This window comes from Jaculus jaculus, chromosome 7 (assembly GCF_020740685.1).
Source record: "Jaculus jaculus isolate mJacJac1 chromosome 7, mJacJac1.mat.Y.cur, whole genome shotgun sequence".
NCBI lineage: Eukaryota > Metazoa > Chordata > Mammalia > Rodentia > Dipodidae > Jaculus > Jaculus jaculus.
The window spans coordinates 18,855,616-18,877,867 of record NC_059108.1 but is presented as its reverse complement, the minus strand read 5'-3'; the positions used below and the strand labels follow the sequence as shown (position 1 = coordinate 18,877,867).

Sequence of the window (22,252 nt, the reverse complement as noted above, 5' to 3'; positions counted from 1 at the left end):
CCTCCTCCTCTCCCCTCCAGGGGTCACCCCGAGGGGGACTCGGGGCGCACGTGGCAGCGCTGGACGCGAGGGGAGGAGAGGGGCGGGGCGGGCCGCGCGCTGGGCTCCCTGGCGGCTTTCCAGGTCGGCGCACTAATACGGGCGATGAGGCTTCGCGGCTCCAGTCTGGCTGACGCCGGCTGGGGCCGCCGCCACCGCCGCCGCCGCTGCAGCCGCTGTCTCGGTCCCCGCCGCCGCCGCCGCCGCCGGGCTCTGCAGGGGCCGTGGGCGCGCGCGGCCGGGCGGAGAGTGCGCGGCGCTCGGAGCGGGCGGGCGGGCGGCCGGGGACCCTCCGCGGGGGGCGGGGAGGAGGTGGCGTGCGTGACTGTCCGCCGGCCCAGGTAAGCGATGCTGTCCCGGGAGCCGGTCGTTGGGGCGCCGTGCGTGCACGTGTGCGTGTGCGTGCATGCGCGCCTGCGGAGCCAAGTTTTGCTCCCTGCGGGGAAGTCTTAGAGGTCTTCGGGCGTGTGTGGGAGGGGAAGGGGGGGGGGTGGCCTTTGCTCCGGGCACTTCGGGGGTGGGCGTGGGGTCGGAGGCTGCAGCCCCGGGGACCTGTCAGGGGACGCGTGTCCCTCTGGGAGGGGCTGTGGGCCCGGGGCGTGGGCAGGGATGCGCCTCGGCCGCTGGGCACGCGCGCGCGCGCGCACGGGGGTCACCGCGCACCGAGGGACAGGCGCCCCGGAGCCCAGACTCACAGCTGAGTAACTGTTTGCACTGCGTGCGTGTGTGTGCGTGTGCGTGCGTGTGTAAGGTAGTCGTTGTGACTCGCCTTTGGGGGAGATTTAAACATTCTACTGGGTTCTCTCTCTCTCTGTTGCTGTCGCTGGCTTATTTCATGCTCTGTTTTTTTTTTTGTTTTTTTTTTTTCCATTCTGCTTACCTTTCGAGGCATGCTAAGTGAGGAGAAAAAAAGTTAGGAATGCTGTTTCAAGTGTCTCTGGGCGGGCGCTGGGATTGTGTTAGGTGCCTGGCTGTTTGTCGTCCCCCCACCCCCCCCCGCGCCCGTGCGGTGCCCAGGGAGGGGGCGAGCGAGGTGGGGGACAGATGCAGGAGACTGGCTGACGCCGGCTTTGTGCCAGGAAGGAGGAGCGCGGGGGAAACCTTTTTATGGATGGCTAAATCTGACAGGTCTTACGGTTCCTGCCTCCTCCCGCTACGGACCGCTGTCGACCACCGTGGAAATTGGAAATGATAGTTTGGAGAGAACTCCTGTTGACTTGTTTCTGGGCTAGAATTGGTCCTTGTTTTTGAGAAAATCACCTACAAATGATGTAGATCTCTTTTGGGGACCAAAATTGTAGGTAACTCAGTTGGATATACACACTCACGGGAGTCTGAATTGTTTTTTAACCGACCCAGCTGACAAGTACCATGCCTTGCATGATCTGTTGGGAATGGAGTTTAGCCGGGGTTAGTAGTCGGTAACGGCAGTCAAAAGACACTTAATAACGCTAGGCGGGAACTTAGGGGAGTATCTGTGGCATCTGTCTAGGAGGTGAAATGGGAAAACATCAGACAGGGCTTGGCTTAGGATGCCTGTCAGTGTGAAGCAATGGATGCCTTCGGATATGTATATTGAATAGCTAGTGATCTATATTTTAAAGTAAGTACATAAACCCCAAACACATTCTCCCACTGCAGACCGACAAGGATCCAGTGCACGCGTTTCTCTGTGCTTGCAGGCAACCGTGAGCATGATTTTGGATCACCTTCCAGCTTCCGCTTCTCCAAGGACATTGCAGATAAGAAACTGGACAAAGTAGTTAATAAATACGGACCATTTTAAATACGATAAGATGGCAGAAGTTTCAAATAATACAACTCTTCCTGGCCACACTGCCTTCCCTTGTGGCCGGACAACTTTCGATTAGACAGCCCTCACCTCCATCACTCTGACACAACCAGCCTGTATTTTCATGCTTGGCCAGCTCTCTCTGCCAGGGTTGCTTTGTGCCAGAGCACTGGGGTTTCAGCCGTGCTTAAAGGGAATGCCAGCACACTCTTGATCTGGGCTAGCTCACTTACCAGCATGTGTTTGCTAACAATCATAGACAAGTTTTAGGTTAACCCACAAAGTACTGTAATTACAAAGTCATTTAAAGTTAACATGAGCTGTTTGACATTTTCCTTCAAAATCTTTTTCTCTTGCTTACAAGACCTAGTAAATGAGCACTCAGAATCACTCCAAGGTCCCACATCAGCTCCTGCGTCTCATCCTTGGACAGGAGATGAGAAAGAAGAGTTTTCGTTTGGCTTTAGTAAGGCATTCTTAAGGACATCTCCCAGTACTAAACATGTGGTAAATATGTTTATCCTTCCTAATCATGTGCTCAAGTTGGAGGAGGAAAAAAAACCTACTTTATTTCATAAAAATGAAAATATCAGTCATGATGTCGCAATCATTAGTTGAACTTTGATGCATGAGAGTGTAATACACTTTGTCATGTTTGTCACTGGAGAGATGCTGTTTAGTGACTGGTCACTATGTCTAACACTCTCACTACCCTGAGTAAAAGCAGTTTCATCGTGTTCTGCTTTAGTTTAATATGAGTAATACTTAACCACAGGACAGACTCTGGTTTAAGGGAAGGTCAAGGTTATGATCAATAAGTGTTTTCAGTTTTTATTTTGCAAGACATATGCATTATGCTTTAAGGTTTTTTTTAAATAGAATTCTAATATATTTTTTGTTGTTTATTTTTATTTATTTATTTGAGAGCAACAGACAGAGGGAGAAAGAGGCAGAGAGAATGGGCACACCAGGACCTCCAGCCACTGCAAATGAGCTCCAGACGCATGTGCCCCCTTGTGCATCTGGCTAACGTGGGTCCTGGGGAGTTGAGCCTCGAACCAGGGTCCTTAGGCTTCACAGGCAAGCGCTTAATCGCTAAGTCATCTCTCTAGCCCATATTCCCTTATTTTTCTGCTGCAGTTAAAAAGAGTGAGTTACAGCGTTTCATGCGCACCCTGGCTTTCCCCTCCTCTGCATGTTTACTCACGTTAAGGCCCAGGATGTTTTCCTCTGTTCTCGCCTCCCATCAAATCCTCTTGTTCGCCGGTGCAAGTTCCACCTACATGGAATTTTCTAGGATGGCCTGAATGCCAGGTGTACCCTCCCGTGAGCTCCTGTGGCTCTTCGCACTTTCTCTCTGGCCACGTATTTATTATCTTGCATTAAGTTACTCACACTAATTTATTTCTTCCCCTCTGAGGATCCTCACCAGATTGGTTCAGGAGGGGACTCTGTTTCCTCTGCCTTCTTTTTTTTATTCCTTTAATCTTGACCACACTGTTCTGTAGAGCACTCAGTCAATAAATGCTAATTGAATGAAAATTCTTTTTAGTGAAGCCCTAGTCTCTTCTGAGATAAAATCTATGAAAGCATGAAGACCAGAGAAGGTCTTAAAAGTCCATCTATCAAAACACTGATGTTGAACTTGTGTTGGGGACTTGTGGAGAGGCTGTGAGAGGAGGCCTGACCCCCAACCCCAGCCCAGTTGGGCCTCCTCCTGAACATTGTGGCTGACCATTACAGGTAGGAAAGCTTCTATGGTACTTTTGTTGAATTAGCAATTTCCTACATTAGAGTCACTAAATACACAATGGGAGCGATTTAGACAAAACAAACAAACAAACAAACAAACAAACAAACAAAAATCCAGATTTTAATATGACACATCCCCAGGACCCATGTTAGCCAGGTGCACAAGGTGGCACACATGTCTGGAGTTCAGTGGCAGTGGCTGGAGGCCCTGGCATGCCCATTCTCTCTCTCTCTCTCTTTCTCTCTCCTTCCCTCCCTCTTTCTCTCTGTCAAATAAATAAATAAAATATTTTTAAAAATTGCTAACAGTTTACTGTTTCCCCCTTCCCACTGATACACACGGATTTTAGTGTGTGTGTTTCACTTGACACTTAGGAAAGAGAAAGTAGACTGTCTTTGAGATGAGCTTTCACCTTGTTCAGGTTGGATGTCCAAGATGTTGTCACTGGTCTTGTTCAGGGATTTAATTCTCTGAGCTGTGACTTGGTTGTGGGCATTACCAGTCAGCTCTATATCCCACCTTAAGATGCCCCGTGTTGTGTTCGTTGAGCATTAACAGAGTTAATACAAGTATTCAGGAATGAAACAAGTGGAACTGTGTATAATGCCATGCCTGCATAATGTTTGACTGTACAGTTTCAGCTGGGAAGCTCTAACCAATTTAAAACCAATTTCCAAGAATCAAAGATATTATACTGAAAAATTTAAATTCAATTAGGTTCTAAATGAAATGCATAAATATTGATAAATTGATTATAAATGTAACTGTATATGGTTGTGACACTAGAAATCATAAACACTGAAAAAGACTATGGCTCTCCTCATTCTAAAGCCTAAATTGATTAAAGAAAACATGCAACCCATAAATGAATATAAAGGACACCTACATAATTCTGATTTTTTTTTCCAGTGACCATTTCAGTTTTCTTGTTAAAAACCACTAAATATAAAAGTCTCTCTCTTATTCTGATGGCTGATGTTACCTGTGGGATCATCTATTTTTGTGTGCCTGTATACATGTGTGGTGTGTATGCATATTCACACATGTGTAGGCACATGTATGTGTGCATGTTCATGTGGAGACCAGAGGTTGGTGTTGGATGTCTTCCATTGCTGCTGTACACCTTACTTATTGAGGCAGAGTCTCTCGCTTGAGCTCAGGGCTCACTGATTTGGCTAGACCATCTGGCTAGCTTGCCTTAGGGATCCCTTGCCTCTGCCTCCCAAGGGCTGATGGGCTGCCATGCCTGTCCAGCAATGTATGTGGATGCTGGGATCTGAACTCAGCTCCTCACATTTGCACAGCAAGAATGACATCTCCCCAGGCCAGGATTCTCATTTTGTGAACGTCCCCTTGGAGAAATGCAATCTTTATTTTTCTAATTATTTGTTGATTGATTTGTTTAATTTGATGTAACAATGTTTCTTTTCAGGTTTTCTTTTTTAAAAAAAATTATTTATCTGAGAGAGCGATATAAAGAGGGAGGGGGGATGAATGGGCACACCAGGGCCTTCAGCCACTGTAAACGAACTCCAGATGCATGTGCCACCTTGTGTGTCTGGCTTACGTGCGTCCTGGGCAATCAAACCTGAGTTCTTTGGCTTCACAGGCAAATGCCTGACCACTAAGCCATCTCTCCAGCCCTATTTGTTTGGTTTGAGATGGGATCTTTCTATGTAGCTCAGGCTGGTCTTGAACTTAGTGATCTTCCTGCCTCAGCTTCCTGACTGCTGGGATTGTATGCATATACCACCATGCGTGGCTGAGAGGTAATATCTAATATCTGACTACTTCCTTCTTTTTGTCAAATCTAATTTTAAGGAACTATCAGTAGGAAATATATGCCCATCCATATGCAGTGGTTTGGGGCTGGGCAGTACAAGGTCATCTTTGGTTGGCAAACACTGAGGTTACCAGAGATCACCATTCATCTCAGAACACCATTTTCCGGTGTTCTGCCACTCGGCTGAAGAGTCTGTAAGTACATGTGTGCTCTTGATGTCACTCAGATGTACTGTTGACATCTAAGATCCTAAGGTAAAGTGACAACTTAGAGAAGGTTTGGGGATGGTGGATGTAGGAACAAAAAGGGAGGAAGAGCTCCTGGGAAAATCTGCTTTCAAACGCAGTTTTAATCTATGGGCTATCTTCCTCCACTCAGCCCAATATTTTCCCCTTTAATTCCTAGAAGCCTGTCTCTTCTGTGTGTGTATGTGGTGTGTTGATCTGTTTTTTTAGAATGCTGGGGTAGGGAATGTTAGTACAGGCCAACATCCTGTAGGCTGTAGAAGATACAGAACAGATTTGTTGATCTTTCTTTTTGAAAATAAAAATTTATTAGAATATGAATGAAAATGAACAAATTAATGTGGTCACACCAGGGCCTCCTGCCACTTCAAATGAACTCCAGACACATGTGCCACTTGTGCATCTGTTTTTTTGTGGGTCCTGAGGAGGTGAACCGAGGGCTGTCAGGCTATGAGGCTTTGCAAGCTAACACGTTTAACTGCTAAGCAATCTCTCCAGCTCCTGGAGAGCTTTCTTAAAGCACCTTCAGTGGGTGGTCAGTGTTCGCCTGTAGGATGCTTTTTAGACTTTTGCATCTAAGCTTAGCTGACTTGGTAGTACTATCTTTCAGAAAATAATGATACCCCAGGAAAGAACTTGAAGATTCTGTCCACTTTCTCCTTTGTGGTGGAATGTTTGATACCTTCCATCACTCATACTTCATTATAAATTCATGAGTTCATCTTTCTGTTTGCTTAGAATCGTACTGGAGAGGTCGGCTCTCTGGAGGAGCAGGTGAGAAGAGTGGGTCATTTTAAAGTTGGAACATGAGCACAGTTGAGAAGATGTGGGGTCTGAGGCATGGGGAGGAGAGCTATAGAGAGCAGGTTGGCAGAAGTCCATGGTAGACATCACCTCTTTGGCCTTGGAGTTAGCAGGGTTAAAGGCCAGCTGCAATTGCACGTTAGGAGAGTCTTAGGAGCGTGACCAGGGGATATATTCGCAGTCATTGTTTCTGTGGGAAAATGAATTCTCATCTGCAAATGATTCACAGAAACAGACTACAATATGCTCATAAATTGAGACCACTAGTGTCTAGGGGTAGACTATTATAGCTAGTTATTTTTATGTTACAGCTAATGATATTACTGACTGTTAGAAGCTAAGAATAGTGGCAGTGAATGTAGAAGGTGAGAAAATGTGCCATAGTAAAACGATTTTCAGTCCCATGTGCCTTCCTTTCTCTTCATGCACGTTTGTCACTCTTTCTTTCAAGAACAGGAGTTGGATTAGAAGTTCACCGTATACAAAGCTTTGTGTACATGAATGCTTCCCTTACAGCCTTATAGATAGATGATGTGTTGGCACAAAGCAGTCATTAGGGGTTTCCTGTGTCTGCAAACAGTGACAATTGGTACCTAGATATTATTTCAAAGAAGCAGCACCTTCCTTGCTTTCTGTTGTGATTATTTCTAAACCAATTGCAAGATATTCTATGTATACTTCTCTTTTGCTGTTTCAAAAGCATAAATGGCGGGGCTGGAGGGATAGCTTAGCGGTTAAGGCATTTGAGCGAAAGGACCCAGGTTCGATTCCCCAGGACCCATGTTAGCCAGATGCACAAAGGGGTGCACGTGTCTGAAATTCATTTGCAGTGGCTGGAGGCCCTGGCGCACCCATTCTCTCTCTCCCCCTCTCTCTCTTCCCCTCTTTCTCTGTCAAATGAATAAGTAAATAAAATATATTTAAGAAAAGCAAAAATGTGGGGACATTGAAGAAGTAGCAGTTGCTTTAGACTGTAAGTGCATGAGGATCATGCATTTAATCTTGATTTACTCTGTGACTATTGTAACTAAATTACTTATGAAGCCCCAAACTAGGCTTTGAGAACCACACGGCAAAATAAAGTAACAAAATAAAAATAACAACCTGGACTCCAGATTTCCATAGCCTAGCCCTAGATAGTGAAAGATATTGGGAAAACAGGCATGAAAATATTTCCCGGATGGTGAAATAGCCCCTCCCCACTTCATATAACTAAGTGGCTATCTTTCTGTTGTTCTGCGTTAGGATTTCTTTCTTTCTGTGCATGAGTCTTGAGTTACTGTTGGTAAGAATAGTGAAGATTGTCTCATTTGGTTTAGATATATAAATAGAGATAAACTAGATCTGTGATTTTCTGTGACCCTTTTCTGCCTCCGCAGTGATGTTGAACCCCTCCAAGAAGCCTCCTCACCCCCATCCTCTGGCTGGGGGCTGCCACACCTCTGGAGCAAACATTTCTAAGGTGCAGCTTCTGTGGGGTGCAAATAATGCATTGCAATCTGTCTGCCTCCTCCTGTAGATGGTACATTGTAGTGGAAAGGGACTGTGGTTCATCCTGAACCAACCACCCTCATCCCCCAGCATGGGTCTGGCTCATTCTTAGAACTTTGTGTTAGTTACTGCCTTCACCCACCCTCTTTCCCTTCCTTTATGGGGTTTTGGAGGCTGAGGTGGAAGGGGTGGGGTAAAGAAATTTAAATTTTTCATCTTTGGACAAAGAAGAGCTACTTAGTTTTAACCTGTGCCAAAAAGGAATTTTTCAAAGTGATGAGTAGGGAAATTTACTTTTGTTTTAAAAAAAAGGAGGGCTGGAGAGATAGCTTAGTGGTTAAGCCACTTGCCTGCAAAGCCTAAAGACTCATGTTTGACTCTCCAGGTCCCATGTAAGCCACACACGCAATGTAACACAAGCGTGCTGGGCCGCACATGCACACGAGATGATGCGCATGCACGCACACATGTCTGGAGTTCACCTACAGTGGCTGGATGTCCTGAGCCAATTCTCTCTCTCTCTTATTAAAAGAAGAAGTGTCTAGGGCTGGAGAGATGGCTCAGAGGTTAAGACACTTGTCTTCAAAGCCTGATGGCCCTGGTTTGATTCCCCAGTACCCATGTAATACCAGTGCACAAAGTGGCACATGCATCTGAAATTCATTTGCAGTGGTTGGACGCCCTGGAGTACCCATCTCTCTTGTCTGTCTCTATTCTCTCTCTCTGCTTGCAAATAAATAAATAAAAATATTTTTAAAAAGAAGAAGTGGTATCAGGAGGATGGGAAGACCATCTGAAGTGGTACACACACTTCTAATGGCCATCTTGCCACCTGGCCGAACAGGTATTTGTAATTGGCGTCCTTCTATGTTGGTCTTTGTCAGTTAAAAACTTGAGTTTTCTTGGACAGCAACCTATAACATGGCTTATTAGTGATTTGCTTGTTTGTTTGGGACAAGGTGTCCTTATGTAGCTCAGGCTGGCCTTGAACTCACTGTTTCATCTTCTCCAGGGCTGAGATTATAGGCAGATGGTACTATGCCTGGCTTATGAGTTATTTTTGTCCATTATTAGAGCATAAACTCTACCTCTCAAGCAGCCTCTGGCCAGGAAATTCAGCAACCCCCCTCCTCACATATACATCTATAGAACTTTAAAAATTGCCCACACATCATTTAAAAATATAAAACTGTGGGGCTGGAGAGATGGCTTAGTGGTTAAGGCACTTGGCTGTGAACCCTAAGGACCCGTGTTTGACTCTCCAGATCCCACACAAGCCAGACACAGAAGGTGATGTGTGTGCAAGGTTGCAAATGTGCACAAGGTACCGCAAGAGTTTAATTGCCATGGTGGGAGGCCTTGGAAATTTGGGTGACATTAGCCAAGCAATGGGCTTTGGGGCAGAAGGGAGACTCATTACATGGGACTTAATAAAGCAATAGCTGATGTTATTAATGAAACAACTTTACCTGCTTCCCATTTGTTGATGCCCCCGTCATGTGGCGTGGCTAGTGGCTTTGAGAAGATGCTCGTCATCGCTTGGGAAGCATGTAACCATCCAAGGACTCAAGCATGATGAGTGTTGTTATGGAGTCACGGGTGGGTACGCTTGGCTGGAAGTTTCCAGTAAGTTGGTTCTCAGCTCTATCCTAAAGGAAGAGCAGAAGCCTCCAGAAGAATGGAAGGGGTGGTGGGCAGAGAGAGTGAGAAGAGAAGAGGCTGGGAGTGTAGGATGGGTGGCCAGAGGGAAGAACCTTGATTGAAACAGACACTACAGACGTCAGTGTACACCCTACCCATGGTGTTTCCTGTTATTGGTTAGATGAAAATACATAAAACATAAATTCATAGAAGTTTGGGGAAATAATCTTTAAGCACAAATGTAGCCCCCGCCCCCCTTCTTTTTGGTTTTTCAGGGTAGGGTCTCACTCTAGCTTAGGCTAACCAGGAATTCACTATGTAGTCTCAGGGTGGCCTTGAACTCAGAGAGATCCTCCTACCTCTACCTCCCAAGGGCTGGTATTAAAGGCATGTGCTACCACACTCGGCCAAATGTAGCACTTTTCATCTTTCAGAAATAACGATGGTCCCATTCTGCCGCAAGGTCACACAGCGGGGTGTCATAATAGAGTATGGCAGAATGGTGAAATCTATCCTGGAATTTGAGTGAAATCCCCCGAGGGCTCCAAGGAGGAGGAAGCTTTCTGGGGGTGGCTGGCAAGGGAGCTGGCAGAGGCAGTTTCCTGGGATAGACAGGCTTATTTGGGATGACTGTGATGGGACATGTCTGTGAAATAGGCTTTCGAGCCCATCAGGGGATTTGGTGACCCACTGAACATGGGGTTGAAGACAAAAAGAAATGTGGCATGGTGGTGGGAGCCTAGCACAGCTCTGTGCTCTCTAGCTGGGCCCATGGTTCGGGTCGGCTGAGTTCCCTGCTCTCACCCCTTGCATCACGGCACCTGCCGGAGCACCGTCCTTCCTGCCCGGTCTGCTGTTGAGGAGGCTTGGAAGTCATGTGAATGCGTGTCTTTCTTTCTTTCTTTCTTTCTTTTTTTTAGTTTCATTTCTTTTTTTTAATTAATTAATTTGTTTATTTATTTGAGAGCAACAGACACAGAGAGAAAGACAGATAGAGAGAGAGAGAGAGAATGGCGTGCCAGGGCTTCCAGCCTCTGCAAACGAACTCCAGACGCGTGCGCCCCCTTGTGCATCTGGCTAACGTGGGACCTGGGGAACCGAGCCTCGAACCGGGGTCCTTAGGCTTCACAGGCAAGCGCTTAACCGCTAAGCCATCTCTCCAGCCCTCATTTCTTTTTTCAAAAAAATTTTTATTAGCATTTTCCATGATTATAAAAAAAAATCCCATTGTAATTCCCTCCCCCCCACTTTCCCCTTTGAAATTCCATTCTCCCTCATATTATCTCCCCATCTCAATCGTGAATGCGTTTCTTTATACTCAGTCTGAAATAATTGCACTAGCTATGTGGATATTTATTTTGTTCATCTGTTCTGCTTCTTAGGTTTTCTTTCTTTTTCTGTTCATTTTATTTAACTCTCACCATGAAGCATACAGTAGGAATATAGAGAAACACAGCTACACGGGAAATGCTTTGTAGTCTCAAACTGCTTGTGCCCTCCTCTTAGTACCTCTGCTAAGGTACCCTGGTTATTTGCAAGGAGAGGAAAGCACATCAAAGTGAATGACGACTTTCCTAAGAATCCCCGTCAGTGGTGGAGCTAGTACGCAGGCTGGTCCTCTTTTCGCACATCCTGCGTGGGATCCATCACATCATATCAACACTTGCTTGTGGGCCCTTCCACAGTGGAAAAAAAAATCCACCAGGGCTGGAGAGATGGCTTAGCGGTTAAGCGCTTGCCTGTGAATCCTAAGGACCCCGGTTCGAGGCTCGGTTCCCCAGGTCCCACGTTAGCCAGATGCACAAGGGGACGCACGCGTCTGGAGTTCGTTTGCAGAGGCTGGAAGCCCTGGCGCGCCCATTCTCTCTCTCTCCCTTTATCTGTCTTTCTCTCTGTGTCTGTAGCTCTCAAATAAATAAATAAAATTAAAAAAAAAAAAAACAATCCACCACACTGCAGCGATTCCAGGCACATAGCAGAATGAATACAGATTGGAATGCTAGAAATATGAGCCATGATATCCATAAGGAAATGTTGGCATATAGTTCTTCCTTATCTGATATACTCCTACTGTTCAGAGTGCTCCGTGGAAAAGCCAACAGCATTCTTCTTCTTTACTTTTTTTTTAAATTGAGAACTTTAATAATATATGAACATATTGTAAATTGATCATATTCTCATCAGGTTGTTATGTTCCCACTCCCCTGCCCCCATTCCATTGAGGACCCTCCTCAACATTGGGTTACCAGTATCCACTGTGGGAGCATGAATGCACTGCTTAGAAATAGGGAGGCCGGGCCTCAGAATGCACCTTCCCACCCTGTGGCTCTGGCATTCTTTCACCCTCTGTGCTGCATGCAGTGTTCTCTGAGCCTTGGGGGGAGTGTTCCTGTTGAGCTCTCAGCAGCCTCTGACTTTCTGCTTTGATGGGTTTTGCGTCTCCTCAGTGTCTACGGACATCTCTTTGGAAGAGGTTGTCAGGCTAGCAGTCAGAGCAGCACTCATATTTAATCCCCTGCTTCCTCTGTAATGTTTGCTGGGCCCTGGCAGATGTGGTAAAGATGACTTAATCTCAATCTAGGCAGTTGATGGATCTAGAATCTTTCCAGTATTCACTGCCATCTGTAAGAAGCAGATTCCCTAACTAAGGGTAAGAGCTGCATGGATCAAAGGAGATAGATAAAGACATTTAGAAGGCTTTTTATTTGCTTTTTAAAAAATTTTTTAAATTTTTATTAACATTTTCCATGATTATAAAAAAATATCCCATGGTAATTCCCTCTGCTTTTTTGTTTAATAGAGAGCAAGAGAGAGGAACAGAGAAAGAGAAAGAATTGGTGTGCCAGGGCCTCAGCCAGTGCAATCAAACTCCAGATGCTTGCACCACCGAATGGGTATATGTGACCTTGTGCTTGCCTCACCTTTGTGCTTCTGGCTTGTGTGGAATCTGGAGAGTAGATCATGGGTCCTTATGCTCCACAGGCAAGCACCTTAACCACTAAGTCATCTCTCCAGCCCTAGAAGACTTTCTGTCTTCTTCCCTCCCTTCCTCCCTCCCTCCCTCCCTCCCTTCTTCCCTCCCTCCCTCCCTTTCTTTCTTTTTTTCTTTTTTTGATGAGCATAATCTCTCCAGTTAGCTAATGAACAGTGAAAACTTCCCTCTAGGATTGACCTTCCAAGCCCAAGTTTCTGATTTGGTTCTCAGTCCCAGGCATGAATTCTCTCTCGCTGAGCGGATCTCATATCCAATCAGAGAACGGCCGATTACCTGCGCAGCCCGTGGCCTCTTTCGCCCAGGTGTGTATGTTTTGCTTGCGTGGTTGGTTGTGTAGCTTGCCGGATCCCCTGCGTGCTTGTGCTGCCCCCGACCGCTGTCCAGCAGCTCACAAAGCACTTCCCAGCGCTCTGAGCAGGAGCTGGTTTCCATCTCCATTCCAGTGTGATCTCTTGGTTCCTGTGACTGCAGCTTGTGGAGTCTTCAGCAGGAGGGTCTTATAAAAAGCAGGCAACATTCTGTGTCCACCTTTGAAGTGCCTCAGACTACTAGGCACACCCTCTAGATTCCTTCTTTGCTGCTTTCGAGCTGATTTCTACTTCCTTTCACTGTATATGGACATGGATAAAGTAGCACTAGACTCCTTGTGTTTCCCACACTGACCTGGAACTTTCTCTGTAGCTGATTCTAGACTCAAACTCATAGTAATCCTCCTACCTTAGCCTCTGAGGTGCTGGGATTAAAGATGTGAGCACACCGCCTAGCTGAATAAATTGCTTTTATGAAAGACTGAATTTCACATTGTGTGAACTTACAGTTGATCTGAAATCAAGGAGATTATGAGGTATTAGCAAACACAACTATAAGTATTAGAAGCATTAGTACCTAAAAAGAAATATACATATACATATATATATATATATATATATATATATATATATATATATATATATATTTTCTGCTTTCTGTCAGAATATTCATAGTCGTTGAATCTAGGAAAATTTGCTGCATTTGTACTGACAGGAGAATTGTTTTGCTTTGCAGTATAAGACTAATGGATTCAGAGAAAATGAAGCTGAGTAATATTGATTAGGGGCATACAAAATTGCTGTTGGTTGGTTCAGAGGTTGAAAATAGATCTCATTTAAAAAATAATCCCTCTAGAGATTGTGCCATACTTTCTTAGTATTGAAGCAAATGTCAAATTAAAAATAGCCCTTCCCTCTAACCCTCAAACCTCCACTATCAGAGAAAATTGATATGTTTACATGAGTCTGCATTTAGTGGAAGAAAGGGCCTAACGGCAGTCAGAGTGCCGGGGAGCTGACGACACTGTGGTCCCGGTGTGCGCTGCTGGAAGGAGATTGACTTACATACTTGCGTGGAGACTTCCCGGCATCATACGTTATCACTGATTTGTATTTCTGTGCACAAATGGCACATTATTGAAAATTTCTCTTAGTTTTCCAGGGTGGGAGGGAAGGTGGCTGGCAAAGAAAGAATGCTAAAGTGCATACTGCAGCACTTGGATTTTTCTTTACCGTTATAAACTATTGGTCAGATTTACCCCTTTGTCCATTTTCTCCCATGGGCAGCTCTGTGACATTGACCATATTCATGTGGGATAGCCATCGCTACTATCCACTTTTAGAAAATTTCCATCTCCTTTTTAGAACTAATGCTGTAAAACTATATACCCCTTACAGACTGGTTCCCGTTTCCTCTCCTTTTCCTCCAGCCCGTCATTCAATTCGCTGTCTCTGTGAGTCTCTAGCAGATTGGATCCACATCATTTGCCCTTTTGTGTCTGTCTCATGTCATGAGCACTATGTTTTTAAGGGTCATCCACATTGTGGAATATAACTTGTCCGGTTTTGTGACAATAATTTCCATCCTAAGTAAATAGCACAGTTTGCTTATCCATTCATTTGTTGGACATTCAGGTAGTTTCCACCTGCTGGCTATTGTGAAAAATGCTGCCATGAACAGTTGTCGTGAGTCATTTGGGTCATTCAGTTGTTGATGTGTGTGTGTGTGTGTTCACATGTGCACGCACACACGCACAATGTGCCATGTTGGGCATGTGAAGGGCAGAGGACACCTTCCGGTGTTGGTCCTTGCCTTCTACCTTGTTCGAAGCAGGGTCTCTTATTGTTCACTGCTCTGAATGCCAGGATACCTGGCCTCTGAGGTTCCAGGTGATTCTCCTGTCTCTGCCTCCCTTCTTGCTCTGGGTGCACTGGAATTACAGACATCTGCCACAGCATCCTGCTTTTATGCAGAGTAGCAGTCACCTTCTTATTGCATGGACAAAACACCCAACCAGAAGCAGCTTATGGGAGGAAAGGGTTTATTTGAGCTCACAGTTCAGGGGAAGGTTTCGTCCTGGCAAGGAAAGCGTGGCATGAGAAGGAAGGTGGCTCACAGTGTCACTTATCGGCAGGGAGGCAGTAGAAAGTGTGGGCTGAGGTAGCTCTGGAAAGCAAAATTCAAATCCCACAGCTAACCCCCCAGTGACACTCCTCCTCCCCAAGCCTCCACCAGGTGGGAATAAGTATGGGCTTAACTACAAACACACGAGGCCGGGGGGGATATTTCACATTCACCCCAACACATGTGGGTCCTGGGACTCTGAATTCCGGTTCTTGCCCTGGCGTGGAAAATGCGCCATCTCTCCAGCCCTGTTTAATGTTTGAAGAGCCACCAGTGGCTGAACCATTTTTACATTCTCACCCATGGTGCTGAAAGATTCTAATTTTTCCATGTGCTTTCCACACTTGTTATTTTTGTGTGTTTGTTGAAATGGCCCTTCTAATGAGTAGGAAGTCACACCTCATTTTGGTTTTGGTTTACGTCTTCCTAGTGACAGTGCTTATAATGATTTTCCCACATGATTGTTAAGGATCACTCAAGCCAAGAGCTCAAGATGGATCTAGGCAACACAGTGAGTCTATAGTTCAAGAGAAGAGGGAGGGAGGAAGAAAGAGAGAATGAAAGAGAGAGAGAATTGGCATGCCAGGGCCTCCAGCCACTGTTACTGAACTGCAGGCATGTGGACTACCTTATGCATGTGTGCAGCCTTGTGAATACATCATCTGTGTGTTTGGCTTATGTGGAATCTGGTGAGTCGAACATGGCTCCTCAGGCTTTACAGGCTAGTGCCTTAATTGCTAGACCATCTCTCCAGCACTGAAATATTGGTTTTTTAATGATTCATTTCTAAACAAATTTTATATATTTCCCTATTTATGTGTATGTATTTCCATACTTAAGAGCACTAATCCTGTAGAATTTCATAGCATATGGTGATATGAATGAAAAAATTAACATTAAAAATATTCAAATAAAATAAATTTAAAACCGAAAATACTGTTTGGGCTGGAGAAATGGCTTATAGTTAAGGCACTTGCCTGTAAAACTAAAGGACCCAGGTTCAATTCCCTAGGACCCATGTAAGCCAAATGCGCAAGGTGGCACATGTGACTGGAGTTTGCAGTGGCTGGAGGCCCTAATGCACCCATTCTCTCCCTCTTTCTCCGTCTCTCTTTACCTCATCTCTCATTAATATATAAAAATATATTTTTTAAAAAAGAATATTCATTATTTTTAAAATCACCCAATCTTTGGTCACATTATTTTTTCAAAACAAATTTGATTAGATTAGCAAGTACCTATTTTGCATAAAGAAACAGTCCAGTGGGTGATACAACATTCAGTGACTCAGCAGTTATTCTTTTTTGTTTTTTTTTTTCGGTTTTTCATGCCTGACCTGTAGTTAACTTTTCTTCAGTGACCCACATCACCACAATGACAAAGGCCATGTAAAGAATAAATGCTGAAGCCGGGCGTAGTGGCACACACCTTTAATCCCAGCACTCGGGAGGCAGAGGTAGAAGGATCGCTGTGAGTTCGAGGCCACCCCGAGACTACATAGCGAATTCCAGGTCAGCCTGGGCTAGAGTGAGACCCTGCCTTGGAAGACCAAAATAATAATAATAACAAAATAATAATAAAATAAATACAAAGAAAAATTAACTCCCATCTCCCACAGTTTTCGCTATCATTCCTGGTATCCGTATTTAAAGCTCTCATATGAGCTATGTGTTGGCAATCAAGTATATTAGTAATAATAATCTAATAATTCTAGAAACATAGAAGTTTTGTCTCAGTTCTATTTTTGAAATATTGGTTGATGTTACTGACATTCCAGCTGTGGACCCTAAACTGAAGATATTCAGGATCAGTACGACAGTTAGACTGGAATAATGGAGACTTTTATGAAGAACACGTAAGAACGGGGAAAGGTTGGGAATGGGACAGAACAACCAGGAGCCGATGTCGTGGGATAAACGTGCGCATGAGGTTTTCCTGGCCTTGATGTTGTTGGCATCTGAGGTCAGAGCGGTCTTGCTTGGGAGGCTGCTGTCAGCGCTGTGGGTTGCTCAGCAGTAGTGCTGCCTTCACCCACCAGAGCCCCGTGACACCTTCCTATTCAGACATTGCCAGCTGAACCCTGGTCGGGGGGGACAAAGTCAACCTCGTGTTCCCCCACTAAGAAGGGTGGTAAGAGTGTGGGCTGCGTTTCACGTCAGAAAGCTAATAATGAAATTGGCAAAAGAGACATCCTGAGAAAAGGAACTCAACAGAGGTAAATGTTTATGAAGCATCTACTATGGCCTGAGAAAAAAAAGTGGGGCCCATAGTCATTTCACATAAATGATAATACATACTGGTTGAGTATCCATTTAATGTGAGTAATTAGAGCTATCAAGATAAGACAGACATGAGCTGGAGAGATGGCTTAGCGGTTAAACGCTTGCCTGTGAAGCCTAAGGACCCCGGTTCAAGGCTCGGTTCCCCAGGTCCCACGTTAGCCAGATGCACAAGGGGGCGCACGCGTCTGGAGTTCGTTTGCAGAGGCTGGAAGCCCTGGTGTGCCCATTCTCTCTCTCTCCCTCTATCCTTCTCTCTGTGTCTGCCACTCTCAAATAAATAAATAAAAAAAATTAAAAAAAAAAGATAAGACAGACATTGTCCTTAAATGGTGTTATCTTTCAACAGAGAAATATATGAACAAGTTAATTATAGTCCAAAGTGGAACAGGGATTGTGTACAAGGTCCATTTGGTGACATCACAAGCACCTGTGCTGTGTGAGCTTGGTTTGAAGGATGAGAATGGTGTGCCTCCTGAGCAGATGGGGAAAGAGGCACTCATAGTCTTTTAGAGGCTAAGTTGAAGACCAACCTTGGAGCAGCTCTCCCTAGGCTGTCACCTCTGTCTTGGGAATCAGAGGTCAAAACCATATTAAAGCGGTGATGATTGCATAGACCAGCTTCACGTTTCTCTGGGGTCTGAGCAGAGTGCTTGGTGCCTGGCACATCCCATAGCGGGGCAGTTCTAGGGACGGTCTGTGTGCTGCACGCACTGTTTTAAATCATCACCAGAGCTGGAGGAGCAGGAAGTGCATGGCTAGCTTCTGCCATAATCAGGCTCCTTGCTGAGTTATATTGACAGCATCTTGCTGGGTTTTGAAAAGGTTATACAGCAAGAGGCACATTCACATCCTCTGGTTAGCATTTCCTTTATTAATCAGAAGTAGTCATGTTAAGTGGAACCCAGAAACACATGGGACCATATGGCTTCATTTGTGGAATGGCAATATATTGCTTAATCTCGTAGCCACAATATTTGCTGTCACGAAGACAAATACAATTATTCCCCGGCAGCTTATATAATACATGCTCCCAACAACGATGTGCTTCATGCTTTCGTAAACTTTTGCATTTCAAATAATCTATGCAGCAAATAGAATTTCTAGTGGATTTATTCAACGACAGCCCCTGTGCCCCGTGGCTCTGCCTTCCCTCCACTGGTGCTTGTCCTTCATCAACAATAGTGCCCAGGCTTGCTGGTGTCACTGTCCAGCTATTTAATTTGACTGAAATTGATAAAAAGTGCTTACTGGAGATTTTTTTTTCAAGAATTTTTGAAAAAGGTCATTATGGTACTTTTCCACTATAGTGTGTATTCTGATATGACTGTAAAATTATATCAACTTATCAAGAAGATTACTTATGCACACCAGAAGCTGTTTCAAATCTTAAAGATTAGATACAAAAGCTAGTTTCTCAGCTCAGAGAAAACAATTCATAGTGGCTCATTCTGTTTCCCTTTACTTGATCTTTTGCTATTGCGAAACAAAACAAAACAAACAAACAAACAAAAAATAATGAGAGAGAGGGAGAAAGAAAGAAAGAGAGAAATGAAATGTTTAGTGTAACAGTTGCTCAGTGATTTTGAGCTTTAGCCCAGTGGAGTTACTGTGCACCAGTTGCATGCAAGAATAGCTACTGGTTTTCTCCTGCCATATGGATTGGAAGGTGTTCACGGGCACCCAAGGCCTAGACTCCTCCTTCTTCCTGCCGCTTGAACTCTTCTCCAGTAGGAATTGCACCATCATGGTACCTTCCTCCATACTTCTTATGTTCTACCCCCATCCTCATCCTTAACTCAGCTGTGGATGAAGGTATCTTCTCAGGGTCCATTCATTCACTGAGCAGTGTTAAACACCTTGTGCCTGCCTGGCACCATACTAGGCGCTAGGGTACAGTGATGAACAAAATAGTCAAAAATCCACATCCTATGGTAAGAGAGAAGGCTCTGTGGGTAAGGGGCTTGACACAAGTGTGAGGAGCAGAGTTTGGACCCCCAAGCAGCCATTTAAAATTCTGAGCATGGTGGCATGCTCTTGTAATCTAAGCTCTGAGGAGGCAAAAATGGGGAAGCCTGGGGTTCACTGACTAGGAATCAGTGAGCTCTAAGGTCAATGAGAGACCTTATCTCAACAAATGAATTGGACAGCAAGTGAGGAAGACACGTGATCTCAACTCCACCCATACATACATGTGTACCTAAGCACACATGTGCTTACATACATATGAGCATGCAGATACATATGCATGCATAACACACACATATAATTTCCACATCCTAAATAAAGCTTACATTGTCATAGGGAAAGAAAGTAAACAACAAAACAGTAAGTTGTAATACAACCTTGAAAAAGTCTTTCAGAACTTACTGTAGCCACGTGTAGTGGAGCTTGCCTTTAATAACAGCACTCCAGAGGCAGAGGTAGGAGGATCACTGTGAGTTCAAGGCTACCTTTGGCAATGGGTAAAAGAATAGTGCATTCAAGAAATGGTGGTGTGTTAACAGACAGCACATGCAAAAGAATGAAGTTGGACACCTGATTCATACCATATACAAAAATCAATTATACAACTTTTAGAAGATAACAATGGGAAGTCTTCATAACATTGACTTTGATATGGATCCTTACGTGTAACATTAGAAGTACACATGACAAAAAAAAAAAAAAAAAAAACTAAACAGGACACAATTGAATTTAGTAGCATTTTTTGCACCAAAGAATACCATGGCAGTGCAAAGACAACTTATAAAATGATGTCTAGCCAGATGTGGTGGTACACGCCTTTAATCCCAGCACTTGGGAGGCAGAGGTAGGAGGATCATCATGAGACGCCATAGTGAATTCCAGGTCAGCCTGGGCTAGAGTGAAACCCTACCTCGAAAAAAAAAAGAATGATGTCTGCAAGTCATATGTCCAAGGATGTATACAGCCAGAATAAATAAGGAGCTTTTACAATGCAACAACAACAACGAAAATAAACCGACTGGTGGCACACATCTGCAACCTCAGTACTCAGGAGGCTGGGGCAGGATGATCCCAAGTTCAAAGCCAGCCTGGACAACATAGACTGTCTCAAAAAACCCAAGTCAATCAATCGATCCATCCAACAACCCAGTTTTAAGATGGGCAAGGAACTCTGGTGTCACACACACATGGGAAGGTGCTCTGGATTGTGGTATCACTTGTCACTGAGGATATGCAAAGCCACAGGGAGATACCAGTCCATACCTTCCAGGGTGGCTGCAATAAAAAGTGACTGACGGGCTGGAGAGATGGCTTAGCGGTTAAGCACTTGCCTGTGAAGAAGCCTAAGGACCCACGTTAGGCAGATGCACAAGGGGGCGCAATTCACCTGCAGTGGCTGGAAGCCCTGGCGCACCCATTCTCTCTCTCTGCCTCTTTCTCTGCCTGTCGCTCTCAAATAAATAAATAAAAATAAACCAAAAAAAGTTTTTGAAAAAGTGACTGACAATTGCTTCTTGGCCTTTTGGCTGAGGTCAATTGTAGTATTGGTTCTTGTCAGTTTGAAAAGTGACAGAAAGTAACTGTTAGTGAGGATGTGAGGGAACTGGAACTCTCGTGTATTTCTGGGAACGTATAATGGCTCAGCTGCTGGAGAAAATAGAAACAGACTTGTCCTCACACCTTCATACCTGGCAGTATGCGCCAAAGAACTTTTAAACAAATATTTCATTTTGTTTATTTATTTGAGAAAGAGAGAGAGAGAAAGAGGCAGCTGCTGCAAATGAACTCCAGACACATGCACCACCTTGTGCATCTGGCTTACGTGGCTTTTTTTACAGTCTTTTAAAAAAGGGGATGGAAGGAAGAAAAGTTTGGTCATCAAACATACTACAGGGAACACTATCCCCGGTTTTAAGTGAGAATGGTGGGATCTGCTTTGTGTTGCGGAAATCTGGCAGTCTGCAGACAAGATTTGGGGGTGTGTGAGGGAGGTCAAAGGATGAGGAAAGGGTGATAGTGCTTAAAGACTGTACATGAGCCGCGCGTGGTGACGCACGCCTTTAATCTCGACACTTGGGAGGCAGAGGTAGGGGGATCTCTGTGAGTTCAAGGCCAGTCTGAGACTACAAACTGAATTCCAGGTCAGCCTGGGCTAGAACTAGGCCCTACCTCAAAAACCAAAACAGGGCTGGAGAGATGGCTTAGCGGTTAAGCGCTTGCCTGTGAAGCCTAAGGACCCCGGTTCGAGGCTCTGTTCCCCAGGTCCCACGTTAGCCAGATGCACAAGGGGGCGCATGCGTCTGGAGTTCGTTTGCAGAGGCTGGAAGCCCTGGTGCGCCCATTCTCTCTCTCTCCCTCTATCTGTCTTTCTCTCTGTGTCTGTCGCTCTCAAATAAATAAATAAATAAATAAATAAATTAATTAATTAAAAAAAAAACCAAAACAACAACAACAACAAAAACATAGGGTTGGAAAGATGGCTTAGTAGTTAAGGTGCTTGCCTGCAAAGCCAAAGGACCCAGGTTCAATTCACCAGTACCCACGCAAGCCACGTGTACAAGGTGGCATGTACATCTGGACTTCATTTGCCCAGGCTAAAGGCTCTGGTATGCCCTTTCTTTCCCTATCTCTGCCTCTTGTTCTCTCTCTCAAATAAATAAAGAAAATACTTTTTTAAAAGACTGTACATGATCAGCCACAGATGGCCAGAGTGGAGTGAGAGAATGAAGGAGAGGATAGTCCTCTCCCTTTTATACTTGTGAATTTTAAGTGAAGTCATTTGGTTAATTTGTAAGTGCACATTTTCTTGATGGAGGCAGCATAATATAAATAGGAAAGTGCAATTCTTCCTTCTGTGTGACAGTCCAGACTCTTTGGTCCTTTGCTAAGATGGTTCAAAATAACCAGAATCAGTTTCCAGCCAGCCAGGAAAGTGCTATTTCCTTCAAGTGGATTAATATACAAATATAAAATCCATGTTCCAAATCCTTTTTGAGTCTTCAGCCTAAACAACTGCCCTGGTTAGCATT

At 44.7% G+C, this 22,252-nt stretch overlaps 1 protein-coding gene and 1 pseudogene across 1 annotated transcript in view; both read left to right on the top strand.

Annotated features, from left to right (window-relative positions):
- Window positions 1–329: 329 nt before the first annotated feature.
- The window catches only part of Smad9 (SMAD family member 9), a 62,982-nt gene continuing 41,059 nt past the window's right edge, over window positions 330–22,252 (top strand). Inside the window, exon 1 of the mRNA XM_045154923.1 lies at window positions 330–380. The gene's annotated coding sequence lies outside the window, so the exon portion shown is untranslated. The remainder of the gene's footprint in view (window positions 381–22,252) is intronic.
- Window positions 20,730–20,837, top strand: LOC123462392 (annotated as a pseudogene).